This window comes from Oratosquilla oratoria, chromosome 15 (genome assembly GCF_046742065.1).
Source record: "Oratosquilla oratoria isolate Oo_2021 chromosome 15, ASM4674206v1, whole genome shotgun sequence".
In the NCBI taxonomy this organism is placed as follows: Eukaryota; Metazoa; Arthropoda; class Malacostraca; order Stomatopoda; family Squillidae; genus Oratosquilla; species Oratosquilla oratoria.
The window spans coordinates 29,377,761-29,394,969 of NC_134791.1; the positions used below are offsets into that span (position 1 = coordinate 29,377,761).

General features: G+C 37.6%; 1 long non-coding RNA gene across 1 annotated transcript; it reads right to left on the minus strand.

The window, feature by feature from the left end:
- Nucleotides 1-2,682: 2,682 nt before the first annotated feature.
- LOC143033021 (uncharacterized) lies at nucleotides 2,683-3,562 on the minus strand. The gene is made up of 3 exons (XR_012967154.1): nucleotides 3,053-3,562; nucleotides 2,876-2,933; nucleotides 2,683-2,772 (listed from the first exon to the last, which is right to left on the minus strand). It is a non-coding gene; the product is annotated as an uncharacterized LOC143033021 (long non-coding RNA).
- Nucleotides 3,563-17,209: the final 13,647 nt, after the last annotated feature.

The following is a 17,209-nucleotide window of genomic DNA, read 5'->3' on the forward strand; positions in this document are numbered from 1 at the left end:
GGGAGGAGAGAGGAAAGGAAGAGGAAGGTACAAGATGGAAGATAGGGAGAACGAAGAGGAAGAGAAGGAAGGAGAGGAGGAAAGGGGGATTCGGACGGGAGGAGGAGGAAGAAGGAGAAGGGGAGGGAAGAAGAGGGAGAAGAGAGAAAAGGAAGAGGAGAGTATAAAATGGTGGACAGGGGGAAAGAAGAGGGGAAAGTGGGAAGGGGAAAAAATGGAAGAGAGGAGGGAAAGTGGAGGAGAGGGAGGAAGAGGAAGAAAATGGAAAGGGGTCGGATTGTAAAATATAAAGAACAGGGAAAACGGAGAGGAAGGGAGAGGAAGGAGGAGGAGGGTACGGGAGGAGAGGGGGAGAAGAGGGAGAAGAGGGAATAAGATGGAGGAAAGGGAGGGGAGGGGAGGGGAGAAGGTGGAGGAGAAGGGAACGGAGAGGAGGGGAGAATGTGAGGGAGAGGTTGGAGAGATGAGGGGAGGGGATGGGAGGAGAGAAGGGAAGAGGGAGGGTAGAGGAGGAGAGAAGAGAAGAGAAGAGGGAGGGGAGAGGAGGAGAGAGAGTTGAAGGAGAGGGGTTGAAAAAGAGAATGTGGATATGATAAAAAGTAGAGAGGAGGGGTGAACAAGAGGAAGACTGGGGAATGGAAAATAGATGAAGAGGAGATGGGAGGAGGAAAGAAGAGGACAAGTGAGAGCAGGAAAAGAGAAGAAGAAGAGGACAAGTGAGAGAAGGAAAAGAGAGGAAGAAGAGGACAAGTGAGAGAAGGAAAAGAGAGGAATTCTGAGGAGTTGGAGAGTAGATGAAGAGGAGAAGGGAGAGGATGAGGAGGACGGGAGGAGGGGAGAGAAGGAGGAGGTGAGGAAAGAGGAGAGGAAGGGAGAAAATGAGAGGATTGGTATCTCTTCATCACCATGAATAATTGCAAGAAGACAGTGATGATGGTGGAGATGATGGTGATGCAATTGTGTGGGAGAAGTGTAGGTGATGGAGATAAAAGGGAGAGGTGGTGGAGATGATGGAGAGAAGTAGTGAGGAGGAGAGGCTGGACATTCTGGAGAAGGAGCATATGGGTGTTGGAGAAAAGACACACACGCACGCACACACACACACACACACACACACACACACACACACACACACACACACACACACACACACACACACACACACACACACACAGTGGTTAGAATTCCTGGTTCCCACTACGGCGGTCCGGGTTCGAATCCCGCCCAGGGCTGAAATAATTTCAATATCACTGCGCAACGAGTCGTTACTCCAACTCTCATGGGCGGGGAGTTGTGTGTGTGTGTGTGTGTGTGTGTGTGTGTGTGTGTGTGTGTGTGTGTGTGTGTGTGTGTGTGTGTGTGTGTGTGTGTGTGTGTGTGTGTGTGTGTGTGTGTGTGTGTGTGTGTGTGTAAGGTGGCAGCATTACCCATAGACCGATCATATATGAGCTCTGAGCTCTCTTTCGGTAGGGAAATAGCTATCAATCACGAGTCCAACACGTGGTCCAAGACCATGGTGAAACACACACACACGCGCGCGTGCGCCTAGAAACAGTTTCTAGTAGACAATCTTAGAACAGAGAAGAGAAAGAACAACGGGAATGCCTCTATTGCCAATAAGTTGTGCCTAATGTGAATAAAATCACGTGACGACATCCATAACGAGAAGGGAAAGCCGAGATCTCGCCAGTGCAGTGAAAGGATTTGGTCTTCGTGACTGGAGAGAGACAGTTTTTTCAAACTGGCAACTGTCCAGTCATGCTTGTGTATAAAACAACGGAAACGAGAATTCATTTTTTATCTTATTTTATCATTATCATCATCATCATCATCATCATCATCATCATCATCATCATCATCATCATCATCATCATCATCATCATCATCATCATCATCATCATCATCATTATTATTATTATTATTATTATTATTATTGTTGTTATTGTTATTGTTATTATTACTATTATTACTATTATTACTGTTATTACTGTTATTACTGTTATCATTATTATCATCATCAATCAATCATCATTATCAATCATCATTATCATCATCATTATCATCATTATTATTATTACTATTATTATTATCCTTATTACTACTATTATTACTATTTATTGTTATTATATGTTGTTATTTTTATTATTATTAATTATTATTAATTATTATTAATTATTATTATTATTATTATTATTATTATTATTATTATTAATTATTATTTATTATTATTATTAATTATTATTAATTATCATTAATTATTATTATTTTTATTATTATTAATTATTATTATTATTATTATGATTATCATTATTTATTATAATTATTATTTATTTATTATTATTTATGATTTATTATAATTATTTATTATTTACTATTATTTATTATTATTTATTATTAATTATAATTATTTATTATTTATTATTTATTATCATTACTATCATTATTTATTATTATTTATTAATTAATTATTATTAATTATTATTAATTATTATTAATTATTATTAATTATTATTAATTATTATTAATTATTATCAATTATTATCAATTATTATCAATTATTATCAATTATTATCAATTATTATCAATTATTATCAATTATTATCAATCATTATCATTATCATTATCATTATCATTATTATTATTATTATTATTATTATCATTACTATTTGTCCTTTACAGAAGTAAAGGGAGGCAATCATTACGCACACTTCTTCTTTCTTTATTTGACCCTTAGTTCTCGATCTTACAACAGACGGTGTGTATGTGTGGTTTCTGCAAATTAGTTCAACATTGTAATTTACATTCATAATCAAGCTATCAAACCAATTCAATAATTAGCACAATGTTCAATCATGACAAACTTTACAATTCATACCATGATTTGTTCTTCCGCCTTTTCCATATCCATCATTCTATATTCTCGTGATCCTTTCCTATTTAGAAAAACCAGATACAGTATTAATCAACATGACTTCCACACTAACTCTTAACTATACTTCAAATATTACATAAGTCAAATTACATAATAATAATTCACTCTGCCAATGCTTACCAATTATGCTTTCTATCGCACCCACGAAGGTGTTGTCACTTTGACAACTAGACACAGAAAGAACAATACTTCTTCATTCCTCACAAAGAGGACGCGGCACTACTTTTGGCGGAGGAATACCAATTCAAGGGATCCAAATTCAATATATACGAGTCACGTTCCACTCAACATTCTCCTTTTCATATGACTTCTTTAATTCTATTTCATTTTATAACATATTTAATAATTCACTACAGTACATCAACTTCGACAAAGACATTTTACATTTATTTTACATACATAGTAACTGCATACGTAACAACACGAGCTTATGATTGCCATTAGGCTCTGGCCTCCTTCACATGTCATAGATATTTTCTCACATCCCACCCAGACATAGTACTATCTGTACTTAACATACATCAAATATCACAAACCGTGATTTGTAATTAAATTTAGTACATACAATTTGTCAGTACACTTGAGCATTATACAATTGGTGCTTAACACAGATCATATGTCACCAGCCATGATTAGTAATTAACCTCGATACATATTATAATTTATCTGTAGAACATACATCAAAATATTCTTATACATAGTGCAATCGGCACTCACACTATTACTACTATTATTATTATTATTATTATTATTATTATTATTATTATTATTATTATTATTATTATTATGTATTGTATAGTTTGTTCTAACTGCCGTTGGGATTAGAAAAAGTCTATGTGAAGTTTGGTCGTCCTATTCATTAATTTTATTGTTTATTTATTTATTCATTTATCTATTCATTTGATTATGTTTATTGATTTGTTTATATATTTTATAAATTTATCCAACAATTTATATATGCACCTATTGAACTAGTTATTTATTTACTAGTTAATTAACTAATTCATTTACTCATTCACATATTCATTTACTCATTCACATATTCATTTACTCATTCACATATTCATTTACTCATTCACATATTCATTTACTCATTCACATATTCATTTACTCATTCACATATTCATTTACTCATTCACATATTCATTTACTCATTCACATATTCATTTACTCATTCACATATTCATTTACTCATTCACATATTCATTTACTCATTCACATATTCATTTACTCATTCACATATTCATTTACTCATTGGCACATATTCATTTACTCATTCACATATTCATTTACTCATTCACATATTCATTTACTCATTCACATATTCATTTTTGTCACCATAAGATAGGTAAAAGGTCCAAGAAAATGGGTTACGGAGAATAATGAGTTACCAGTTACCAGCAGTTACCGTTGCAGCATTAATATTGTGATCCCAAATACATACGGTATTCACTTTCATAACAAATAAAGGATAAATCTTAATGAGAACGCAGCTGAAGAGAGAGATTACTATGAATATGATATAATTACGAACAAGATTAATTAATCCTATTCTTAGCAAGCATCTCCGAGGTGAGGCAGAGAAAGGCTCACGATGACTGTTTGTTATTGTTGGAGGGGACGGGAGAGAGGAGGAGGAGGGTAGGGAGGGGAGGGAGGAGAAGAAGGAAGGTAGAAGGAGGAGGGTAGGGAGGGGATGGGAGGGAGAAGGAGGAGGGTGTGGAGGGGACGGGAGGGAGAAGGAGGAGGGTGTGGAGGGGACGGGAGGGAGGAGTAGGAGGAGGGTGGGGAGGGGACGGGAGGGAGGAGAAGGACGAGGGTGGGGAGGGGACGGGAGGGAGGAGTAGGAGGAGGGTGGGGAGGGGACGGGAGGGAGGAGAAGGACGAGGGTGGGGAGGAGACGGGAGGGAGAAGAAGAAGGAGGGTGAGGAGGGGACGGGAAGGAGGAGGAGGGTGGGGAATGAACGGGAGGGAGGAGGAGGAGGTGGCTGGGGAGGGGATGGGAGGGAGGAGGATGAGGGGACGGGAGGGAGTAGAAGGAGGAATATTTCCTATACTTTCTATAACTCGATAGAAAAAAAATCTTGGAGTATGTTGTGGTCAAACCTCGGATAATCTTATTCACCTGCAGCGGGGCGGGAGCAAGACTTCTTAGTTAGAAAGGGGGATTAGGGACGGTAGGTAAGCGGGTTAAAGGGGAGGGGAACTTCAGCTACTCCTCCCACAGGGTCAAGATAACGCCCACTTACGTGACCTGGGTTCCCCCCGTTGACCATGACCTCAGGTTGACCTGGGGTGGTCTTCAAGCCGACATAACAGGTCATCGACAAATTGACAAATTTGGATAACGACAGAGATTTATAACCTTGACCCAGTTTAAGAAATCTAATTTTTTCCTCGTTATCTATTAAAGGATTAACTATAGCGTCTGTTTAGGTTTTTTATTAGTTAAATAAAATCGCCCGATGACATCCGAGATGAATACAAAAGTCAAACAGACACCAAAGTATTAATTGAGAAACTGAGAGAAACTCACTCTCAGTAAATATCTGAAACAATGTCAACTAAGAAAAATGTCGGACTGAAAATATCTGAAACAATATCAACTATTAAACATTTATTCAAACTAAAAGTACAGTGTGAAATTGTTAGTATTCACCACTGGAGGAGAAATGTCCACCATTTGAAGGAGAAATGGTGGAGGAGAAATGGGCATATACGAATTGAAAGACCTCTGTAACTTTGACGTATACATGTACATGTACATTTATATGTATGTAGTATTTAGCTAGCCTACAGTTAGACAGTTTCATAAAATAGAAAATATATACTCTGCTAAAAATCATATTGACTTTATGAGAATTGTAGCGCAGGTCAAAACTTATACCAGTGCTTCATTCTCAACGCCTTCTTATCATCATCTTCTATCTCGTTCCTCTGCTTTCCCTTATATGAAATTAATATAGGGCAAAAGGGTCCCCGGAGGATGAGGAGGAAGAGGAGGAGAAAAAGGAGGAGGGTGAGGAGGACTATAATCATCACTTTAATCTGCTGACTTCCATTTTCTTCACTTGATGCTCTAGTTAACCCACTCTCTATTATCTTTTGGGGAAGGGGGGTAATTACTTTCTCCTCCTACTCCCCCGAAGTTTCCATCCCCCTTTTCGTCCTTTTCCAACTTTATATTTATTTTCCTTTTCACTTTATCATAATATTCTCCACCCTGGTACTGGGACAAAAGATCACCGGACATGAGCTCACCGGATATATATAAGTTTACCCCTAGAAATAAAAACAACATCTTCCTCTTTCCATCGAACTCTGTCACCTTCTTTACCTTCCCCGTTTTTCCCCTCTTCTTTGTAGTCTTCCTTCTTTTCCTCGTTTTTTTTTCTCCTTCCTCTCATCATATCAATTTTCGTCCTTGTCTACCATTTGTTTTCTCTCGGCTTCTTTCTTCCATTTCTCATGATTCTAAAGAGGTTCTGATCTATTCTAACGTTTACTGCAACCCTCCTTTATGATTCTTCGGTGCAATATTGTCCCCTTGCACTAGTTTCTCGCACTATCCAGCTTTCACTTTTCATCTTTTTCCTCTTCCTCGTCCCCACCATATATATCCTTTCTTCTTCTTCTTTCCCTTTATCCCGTACCACCACCTCCTACATAATGAAACCTCGGACACCAGAGAGGGGGGAAGGGAAAGAAATGATCGGGTGGGGGTGGGAGAAGACGTCCGACCCACGAAGGCGAGAGAGCTTGACGAAGTCATTGCCGATCTCCAGCTCATCCTCTTGGGCTTGACTCCTCCTCCGTTGGTTCTCAAAGGCTCCGTTTCTGGAGTTCGAAGGCCGCGCGAAAGACTGATGCGATTAAAAAACAATTACAAGAGGATTCTGGAGGATTACTGAAGGCGCAGGAATAATTGGATCAAGAGTCTTGGGCGACGGGGTGTGGCGGAGGGTGGAAGATTAGCGACCTCGAGTCAATGGAGGTCTTTACCTGCTTTGGTAAGGAGAGGAGGAAGAGGTGGTAGGCGAGAACGATGAGGAGAGTGAGAGTTTGAAGTTCGAGAAAAAAGAGCAAGAAAGAGGAAAGAGAGGATTGAAGGTGACAAGGACGAAAAAAAAGGGTGAAGAGAAGGACGAGAAGATGAAGTTAGAGAATTAAAGAACAAAGTATAAGAAAGAAGTGGAGGAGGAAGAAAGGAGGAGAAGAACAAGAAGATAATATACGATAAAAAGACAAGAAGGAGGAGGGGAAAAGAGGAAGTAGAGAAGAAATGGAGAATGGATGTTAAAAGGAAGAGAGAATGATAAGAACGAGAAGATGAAGTACGAAAAAACGAAACAAGGGCGAGAAGGAGAAGGTTGATAACGATGAGGAGAAAGGGGACATGGAAGGTCACAAGGAAAAGTGAAGGGTGAGGAAAACGAGATGATTTGTTATGAGGAAAGGAGTGAATATAAGACATGGAGGAGAATGAGGAATAAGAGGAAAGGGAAGATGGAGGGTTAGAAGGATGAGGAGATAAAGTGTGAAGAAAGGATAAGAAAGAGGAGAAAGGAGAGGTCAAAGAATAGGACAAGGAGGAGAATAGTAAGAATAACCCTCGGCCAATATTTTCCTTGTTGTTTTCGGGTTCTTGCATGTATGTTCTTTATTTTTTTTCTTTTCATTATAATTCGTGTTTATATCTATATGAATATTACATGATGGTATTAATATTTTCTTTGTGATAATGGGAGGGTCAAAGGAAAGTGTAGAGAAAAAATGTTTACAGATTATACGGTGGTTAGGTTACACCATTACTTATGATCAGGTAAGCATATTTTCCATATCGTTTACGCTAGGTTAATTATTTTGCACAGTTTACCGTGAATGAATAGATCCAAGACATTTGGTCATAGGGTATGTTGCCATACGGGTACGGACAGGTGCTCACCGGATAATTGCTCACCGGACAATTGCTCACCGGACAATTGCTCACAGAACAAGTGACAAATAGGACATTTGCTCACCAAAGGATTATCTTTACTTTTCTTGAACTTAATAACAAATAGTATGTAGGATTTTTCTTAGTTATATTGAAGTTTATTACAGCAATAATATACAAACAATATACAAACTTGATAACATAATATACAGGATTTTTTAGTTATATTGAAGTTTATTACAGCAATAATACAGGATTTTTTGTTACATTGAAATTTATTACAGCAATAATACACAACCAATATGCAAACTTTCATATTTTAGTTTCTAATTAATTATAAAATTCATATACCAATTTCTTCAATCAATATATAGTGATTACAGTTTTACAACTGGTGCAGCAATGAAGTGGGTTCATTGTCCTTTGTGGTTTACAAGTCCAGTCTAATGGTGTGGACAATGAACCCATTTCAATACTGGATCAGTTGTAAAACTGTAATCACTATACATTGATGGAAGAAATTGGCATTGAATTTTATAAGGAATTAAAAACTAAAACATGATAGTTTGGATATCGCTTGTGTATTATTGTTGTAATAAACTTCAATATAACTAAAAAAATCCTGTATATTGTTTGTTATTAAGTTAAAGAAAAGTAAAAAATAATCCTTTGGTGAACAAATGTCCTATTTGTCACTTGTCCGGTGAGCAACTGTCCTACACCCGTTGCCATAAGATTTTGGGCCACATGACATCTGAACGCAAGACATTAAGTCACAGGATATCTGGTCCTAAGACATTTAACAACAGGATATTTTATCACAAGACATTTGATCCTAAGACATTTCATCATAGGTTATCTGATCACAAGATATTTGATCCTAAGACATTTTATCTGATCACAAGACATTTTATCACAAGTTACCTGAGCACAAGACATTTTATTACAGGTTATATGATCACAAGACATTTTATCGCAGGTTATATGATCAGAAGGGATTTGGACACCTGATATTTAGTCCCAAGACATTTGATATCGGGTCACAAAACATTTGGCCACAAACATTTGTTTGTGGGATAGGACAAATGCTCACAGCCTTAATTCAAAAGTGGACATATGCTCACACCCCAAAAAATCTCACGCACCCTGATGGCATTCTTATCTGAATCTATATGATTTTTGTTGGATCATGATTTTATTTTTATTAATATTTTTGTGGATTTCGCATTGCCATCTTACACAATCTTTCTTTTATTTTTTTCTAATATACATGTGACCATTGTAACACAATTTTATTCCACCCCTATTTGTCTTTATGACTTCCATGGTAACATGAACATGTGCACTCCTAAGAGTCTTGGAAATTAACCGAAATGGTATGATATGATACTGGATAAAGAAGTGTGAATAATATGTAGGAAAAAACGTATGCAAAAGGTTAATGCTATTTAAAAAGTGGAAGTTTGCTAATTGCTATAAACCATAGAAAATACCTCGCCTATAAATATTCAATGCTTTGCAACTCTAAAATGTAAACTGAAATACGTAAGAAGTTTTTAAACAAACTTTGCTATAAAAACCTACAATTTTGATATACAAAAAACACACACACACACACATTATCTTAAATCTAAATTTTTCTGTTACCAATGTCAATGCACAATATCTCACACAAGATCCTCAAACAATTGTAATTTCTTTCAAAACTACTCAGTAATATATATATCGAGAAAACGTCCTAACCCAAACTAACATATATCCTTTAAAATGTTTTGTGAAACTAGTCACTTTCTGTAATAGACATTTTTGAGGAAAATATATATTTCATATGTGGGAAAAAATCTTCAAATAAAGGTCTCGTAGGGTAAATGTATTGAGGCTTTATACTCAACCAAATCAATTACAAAGTTTCTGTAAAATGGAATATCTGGTTAGGTTGGGCTGGATTAGGTTACCACTTTTGACTGTGATTTTTTCTACATTCAAGGTGTAATTAAGAAACAGTGAACAAACGGAAATTGATTTAACCCTATGAAGAGCGTCTAAGTCTACTTTATTTATCTTATCCAGTGCAAGGTTGATTGAATCAATTATTTTGAAATGTTCCTTTGTAAATGCTTGGAACAAACTACCTGTTCATGTCGTGAGTTCAAATACAACCATTATTTAAACAATGTGTGTGTGTGTGTGTGTGTGTGTGTGAACTATGACCCAAAATGTATAAACAGTTGATAAAAATCAATATTTGTTGAATTTTTTGGGGGGACCTTTTGTCCTAAATATTGGGGACATTTTGTCCCGGGTGCAGATTTCAGGACATTTTGTCCGTTCCCCGTGTGTGTGTGTGTGTGGGTGGTATAGAGTCCAGCCCTAATCCAACTTATCTCTCAGCATTGTGAACTCATATACTAAAATGAAGTCAGTGGTTCTTACCTGTTTCCACCCGCTTTCAATTCGAAAGCAACCTCGAAAGGACCAATAGGTTTGTTGCTGTTTGCACCCCCTCTGTAATTATGAGGGGATGGGTGAGGGTTGGGGTTGAGAACGAGATAACAATGTGGAAGGAAGTAGCCTATGGGGACTGAGGGTTGTGCATGGGGATTGGGATGATGATCTAGTATTAATCCCTTTCGTCCCAAAAATCCCACCAGGTGGGCCGGGGAGTCTTGATGAAGGGGAGGAGTGAATGTTTAGCTATAGTCCGGTTGACCATAGGAGGAGCAGCCTGCTCGCTCAAGGGTAACCTACTGGAGGGTCAAGTTTATCAAGAGATTGAAGAGTGACCTCGAGGACACTTTTATAAGCTTTGCTCTGGCTAAACATGGTTGGTTTTATTCGATTAAACATTGCGACACACTAGGCTATCAAACTACTTAGTTTTGCGACACTGTTTTTTTTTTTTTAATAAAAATTACCCATTTACAATATTTTGGATTTCCGTAAGAATATCTTAACAATGTGTCTAACATTTTATAGACATAATATCTCTTAGTTTCGTCATTCATATTTTCACTATAGGACGCAAGAGTAGTAATGTGACATTTGAAAATTTGAAGAAAAATCATAACCGAAGTCAATTCCACTCAAACGAAATAGCAAAAGCAAGTAACATGCTAGCGAGAAAAGTTTAGTGTGCCAATACCTTAAGGCCTGTTTGCTCGTTATGGAAAGGATATAGTCAATTAGATACACACGAAACACACAAAATAAGTAAATAGGACAATTTCCCTACTCGTAATGTGAAGGAAAATGGGTGGAACATTCGAAAAAAAAAGTAAATGAATAAAACATTTGACAAAAAATAAATAAATAAAACATTCGACAAAAAATAAATAAATAAAACATTCGACAAAAATAAATAAATAACCGATTAGATATACAAAATAAAGAAATACATAGTATAAGCAATCAGGACAACATTTCTGCTCACTGGGTGAAAGATAATGAACAAAACAATTTATAAGTATAAAAAAATCAATTACTAAATAAATAATCAAGTAAATACTCAATAAAAATAAACTCGTAAGATAGATTTATATATAGGACAAAACCCCACAACATAAATGTACAAAGTACCCGGCGAGTCTTGCACAAGGAAATAAAAAAACTATTACCAAATACGTCACCTTTCCCTTATGTGTTTAGTCAGTTGAGAAGAGTGGCAATCACTAGGGAAGGTGAGCAACTGACAGTCATTGGTTGTAATCAATCGTTGGGGCATGAACTCAGGCGTCAAAATGAGGACAAAAAATCAAGTGAAATAAATATCAGGAAAAATATAATGTATATTAACCTTCATTTTTTTTTTTTTTGCGTGTGCACGGGAATAATATATCACGGTGGCAAAAAAAAAAGAAGAAAAGAAAATCCCGTCACGCACGAGGCCCCCGCGGAAGCTCACTGATTGACTGACTGACTGACGAGTCAGCGTCTCCATATCACTGGAATCGCCAAGCTAAGCCACACAATCGGATCGCAAAGTCCTGTGCTGATGAGACGTGCTTGGACATTAAGCCAACCTCGAGGCAGACGGGACCTTTGTCCTCCTCGACTTTGTCTCGAGGTCCATCGAGGGATTAAGAGGCTTGACCTCCGGGTGTGGGGGGCTTTATTCAGATTATCCTCTCTCCTGGGGGATCCTCACACCCAAGATCCGAGGTCGGATAGTTCTCTCTCTCTCTCTCTCTCTCTCTCTCTCTCTCTCTCTCTCTCTCTCTCTCTCTCTCTCTCTCTCTCTCTCTCTCTCTCTCTCTCTCTCTCTCTCTCTCTCTCTCTCTCTCTCTCTCTCTCTCTCTCTCTCTCTCTCTCTCTCTCTCTCTCTCTCTCTCTCTCTCTCTCTCTCTCTCTCTACACACACACACACACACGGGGAAAGAGGAAATCAGACTTCTTTTCCGCTAATAAAGAAACTATATGAAACTCGTTATCTCGAAATTGTTTGTCCGTGGTTTTTGTATATGCGGTTTTGTTTGGTTGTAAACAGGTGTGGACAGCAGATGAAGGTTGTTTTTCTTCTATGCCATCACCCCCGTCACCATTACAACTAACGTTATCACCACTCGGTTATATTATTCTAGGTTTCCGTAATAATATTTCAACAATGTGTCTAAGATTCTTATGGGTTTAACTTCTCTTAGTCTGCCATTCAGGTTCTCACTATATCACGCAAGAGTAATTTGACATTTGAAAAATTGAAAACAAAACATGGTAACCGATGTCATTTCCATTCAAACGAAATATTTTAGTGTCGCCACGTTAAGGCGGCACCATAACCATAATCATCATCAATGCAACCACAATTTTCGTGATCGGACAACTGGCCCATGGACGTTAGTTCATGTACAATTGGTTTATGAACATATGATCCACGGACAATTAGTCCATGTTTCTTTTCTAGAGGTCTGTTTTGATTATAACAACAATAGTCACGGAAAACTGATCCCAGACATCTAGTCCGTGGACGACTGACTCCAGACATCTAGTCCCTGGACAACTGACCCCAGACATCTAGTCCGTAGACAACTGCCCCTAGACATCTGGTCCGCGGGCAATTGGTCTTAAATATCTATTCCTTGGACAACTGTCCATGGACAAGTAATCCGGGAACATATAGCCCGCGAAAAGAATTGGTCTATAGACAGTGGAAGTCTGTGTTGAATATTATTATCTTGATATAGAGCGCGCGTGATAGTCCACATTTATGATGCATTTAGAATGCTCCCATTGTTATGGAGTTGAGAAAGACTGATTTTGGGTATTTGAACCAAGTGTGTTTTCCATGAATGTAGTTTATTTTTGCAAATGCATTTGAATAATGTCTTTATACTGAATATATGTTCAAAACATTTGTTGTCAGTTTATCTACCGAAGTGTATAGAGAAACCACTGTAATTTTATATGATTTTTTGTTATATTTGGAGAGAAAATGTCAGTTAGTTGGATGGGCGCTGTTCACATAAAACCAAATCTTTAATTAGATAACCTATTTTGGCAATAATCTATATATAATGTATATGATTTATTATTAGCAAAGAATCTGTCAAGACAGAATGAATGATTTATTCATAATATCAGCAACATTGCGATATAAATAGAATATGCACTTTATTCATAATACCAGCAACAATTTGACAGAAATTAGGAGGGTAACCATCCCAGGGTTAATTTTGATATTATTGTTTGTGTATTATGCCCCTCCCCCCCTAATCCTATCAAGTATGGTCACGACCCCAAGCTTTCTGTTTCAGTCCGGCATCCCGCTGTGTCTTGTGGCTTCGCGGTGGCCAAATACTTTAATTCCATTACCTCTGACAGCTCCACTGAGCCTTTGAAGGGATCTTGTGGTTCCTGCCATCTTTAATACTTCGTATGGCATCAGTCTGGGAGACACTTGTCCTGTTCTGCCCCCGGATGATCCTTGTGTCCGGAACGACGATCCCGGATGAGGAAGATCATCCGGGAGTCTGCCAATTGACTCCTGGAGGTTCGGGGGTGGGTGGGGTGGGGTGGGGATCGAACTTGAGACTTTGAGGGGTGGACACCAGATGGTGGTGTAGACCAATGGCGGAAAAAATAAATAAAAGTAGAAATGATACTTATAAGAATGAAATATGCTCAAAACTAAAATTCGATAAAACAAAATATAACAAAACAGAATAAAGGGAAAATAGAATAAAACAACATATAATTAAATTAAGTAGACAGTAATTAAACAAAATTAAATGGAAAAATAAGTGGTTGTTATTACCTGACCCAACAGTCCAAAAAGCACAAATGGCAAAGGTGATGGCTTGGTCCGCAGCTACTCAGCGCCTCCTAGCGTAGGCTCTTTACCTTCATTTTTACCACTTGTGTCCAATACATATTTCATATGAAGTAGATCTCGACAATAAAATCAAACAGACGAAATGAAATTATCATACCATTCTCACTTTTTATTGTATATTAAAGACAACAAAATGTCATGTCGAGTGCAACGGATTTCATAGATAGATTTATTTGTGTAGAATAACACTTTAACAAATTAAATCTTCCCGTTTCGGAATCTAGGATATTTGTGCCGCGAAACTGCAATCTAGGACATTTGGGCCACAAGGGCGACCTGGGGTGGATATTTTGGTCACAAACTATTTTCCCCCCTTTCAATATATTACTAAATATCTTATATAAATTTGTTATTTTTTGTGTTTTATTACTGTCTTTTGATATTCTATGCCTTTTTTTGCAAGTACTCTGTCATGAAGTGTTTTAGCTCTAGTTTATCGACCGTCCCAACCAGATTCTCTTACCTAACCTAACCACTTTTTATCCCATGTCCCAAATATCTCACTCACCGTGGCTCAAATGTCCTAGGTTGCAGTTTCGTGGCCCAAATATACGTTCTCCCCTGTTTCGTTTATGAAAAGTACACACAGACATCATCCGGGCCAAAAATCACGTAGTGGGATGATTCAGAACATAACAAGGCCATCTGTAAACAACACCTCAGCGTTCACGACCTCATCAGAGTCCTGCAGGTCATTGATCTCACAACCAGGAGGACCAGGCTACATATTTTTTTTTTTAATATACCCTTTGATGGTAAGTGATGGTAAGTATAGTTTCTTTGGTAAGGTGTAATCATTACGGATATACTTGATGTGATCAAAGAGAAATATTATTGACAGGAGACATTATGGATTGAGACATTTTATGTAGGAGACATTATGAACCACAAACCATGGAGACCTAGGAGACATTATGAACCACAAACCATGGAGACCTTTTATGCAGGAGACACTATGAACCACAAACCATGGAGACATTTTATGCAGGAGACATTATGAACCACAAACCGTTGGAGACATTTTGGGTAGAGAGATTATGTACCGGATCCCTGCTCCATTGGTACAGGAACTTGGACCACTAAGTACAGAAATTGTGAAATCAGTACTGACGAGTTCCTAGACGCTGTCCAACACCTCATTGCACATCATTGAGTGATGATTATAGCCAGTTGTTTGGCATGAGTTGTATGTATATGTATTAGTAAACTGTAATTTGTTGAAAAAATGTACCAATTAACTAAAGATTTGATCAAACAACTACACACACGCGCATACACACACACACACATAACGTCTACAGTATGTGGAAGCCTCCGTCTAGAATGACACCATTATTTGTATACTACAGCCGTATCTAACCATACATATTAATAATGGCACCACTATTTCTATACTACAACCATATCTAAACATAGATATAAATAATTTCTATACTACTACCAATTCTTTAACCAAACATACTTATTATTTCTATGCTACAGTCAATTCTGTAACCATGCATAATGATTCTTTTTTGTGCTACAGACAATTCTGCAATCATGCATGTTGATCATTTATATTCTAAAATCGTTGCTGTTACTATGCTAATGGCTCTGTACTACTTCCAGTTCTTTAACCAAAAATACTTATTTCTATGCTAAGTCAATTCTGTAACCATGCATATTGATTCTTTTTTATGCTACAGCCAATTCTGCAACCATGCATGTTGATCATTTATATTCTACGATCATTGCTGTTACTATGCTAATGGTTCTCAGCATGAACCCGTGTTAGCCCAGAAGGAATGAATCTGAAGCAACCGAACAAACTCTCTTAAGTGTGACCTTTCCTAGGGCCTAGCTAGGCCTTCCAGCACTTGACATATATATTACGACACTCGTCCCGCAGCCTCATACTCACCCCTGACGAGCTTTGAATACTCTACAACCATGTCTCACTCTGACTGCTACATGTTCCTCAAGAACCTTTGCACCAGTTTCACTGCTCAGTATCTGGCCGCCCTCTTGGACGTCTTCGGCCCCATTGAGCGTTGTGAGATACCTCTGGGACCGGACGGCGTATCCTTAGGCTCTGCTAAAGTCTACTTCTTCAACGAGATCGACACCGTCAGTGCCATCACGGCTTTGGACGGCGTGAAGATTAGAGGGAAGATGGTTCGGGCTGTGCTTGTTCACACACAACCCAGTGAACCACTGTACTATGAAAACTCCCCAAAGAAAAGTCGTCGATTGTATACAATATTCGAAGAAGATTCATTTTGAGACTTCCCTGGATATGACTATATATTTTTGTTGGGATTAACCATTTTTTACTCTTATCTTTGTATAATAAAGATATTTCGATTTTCGTTTTTGTATATATTTTTGATTACAATTTTTACTCGTATTTGTGTGCAATAAAAATATTTGGATTTACATCGGTGACCGCGATACTGATGCTCCATCGATATCTTTGGTAATTGTCTGATATCTGTTATTACACGAACAGATTGGTCTCGTGTTTTGATTTGTCAAACTGTATTACCATTACCACTGATCAGAATACGGTATCGCCACTACACAAAACTCCACATGGATTCGTTTCGTTTAGACGCCTTATTATATGTACTTGTTATAATATGTGTATAAGTACAGATAGCACTTCGACACCTATACTAAAAAAACGTTATACCACATATATATCGTGTGGATAATATCATTTGGCATTTTGTCAGATTCGTGTATTATAAATGGGCGAATGGAATAAATTCTTTTGTTTTATCTTCTTGGAGTTTTTCTAATATAAAGATTTTTTGGTATTTATCAATTATTTTTGTTAATGTACAATCACAGGTTAGGCTCCTTATATTTTTGGGGGATCCGGGACATTCCCTTCCGGACACAATCCCCCCGGCCAAAATATCTGGACAATATCCCTCCTGGACAGAATCCCTCCACAAAAGTGAGCGGGCTGGACAAAATTCCCCCACATTATTCAGATTAGCAGCTTTCCTCTTATATTACATCACATGCAAAG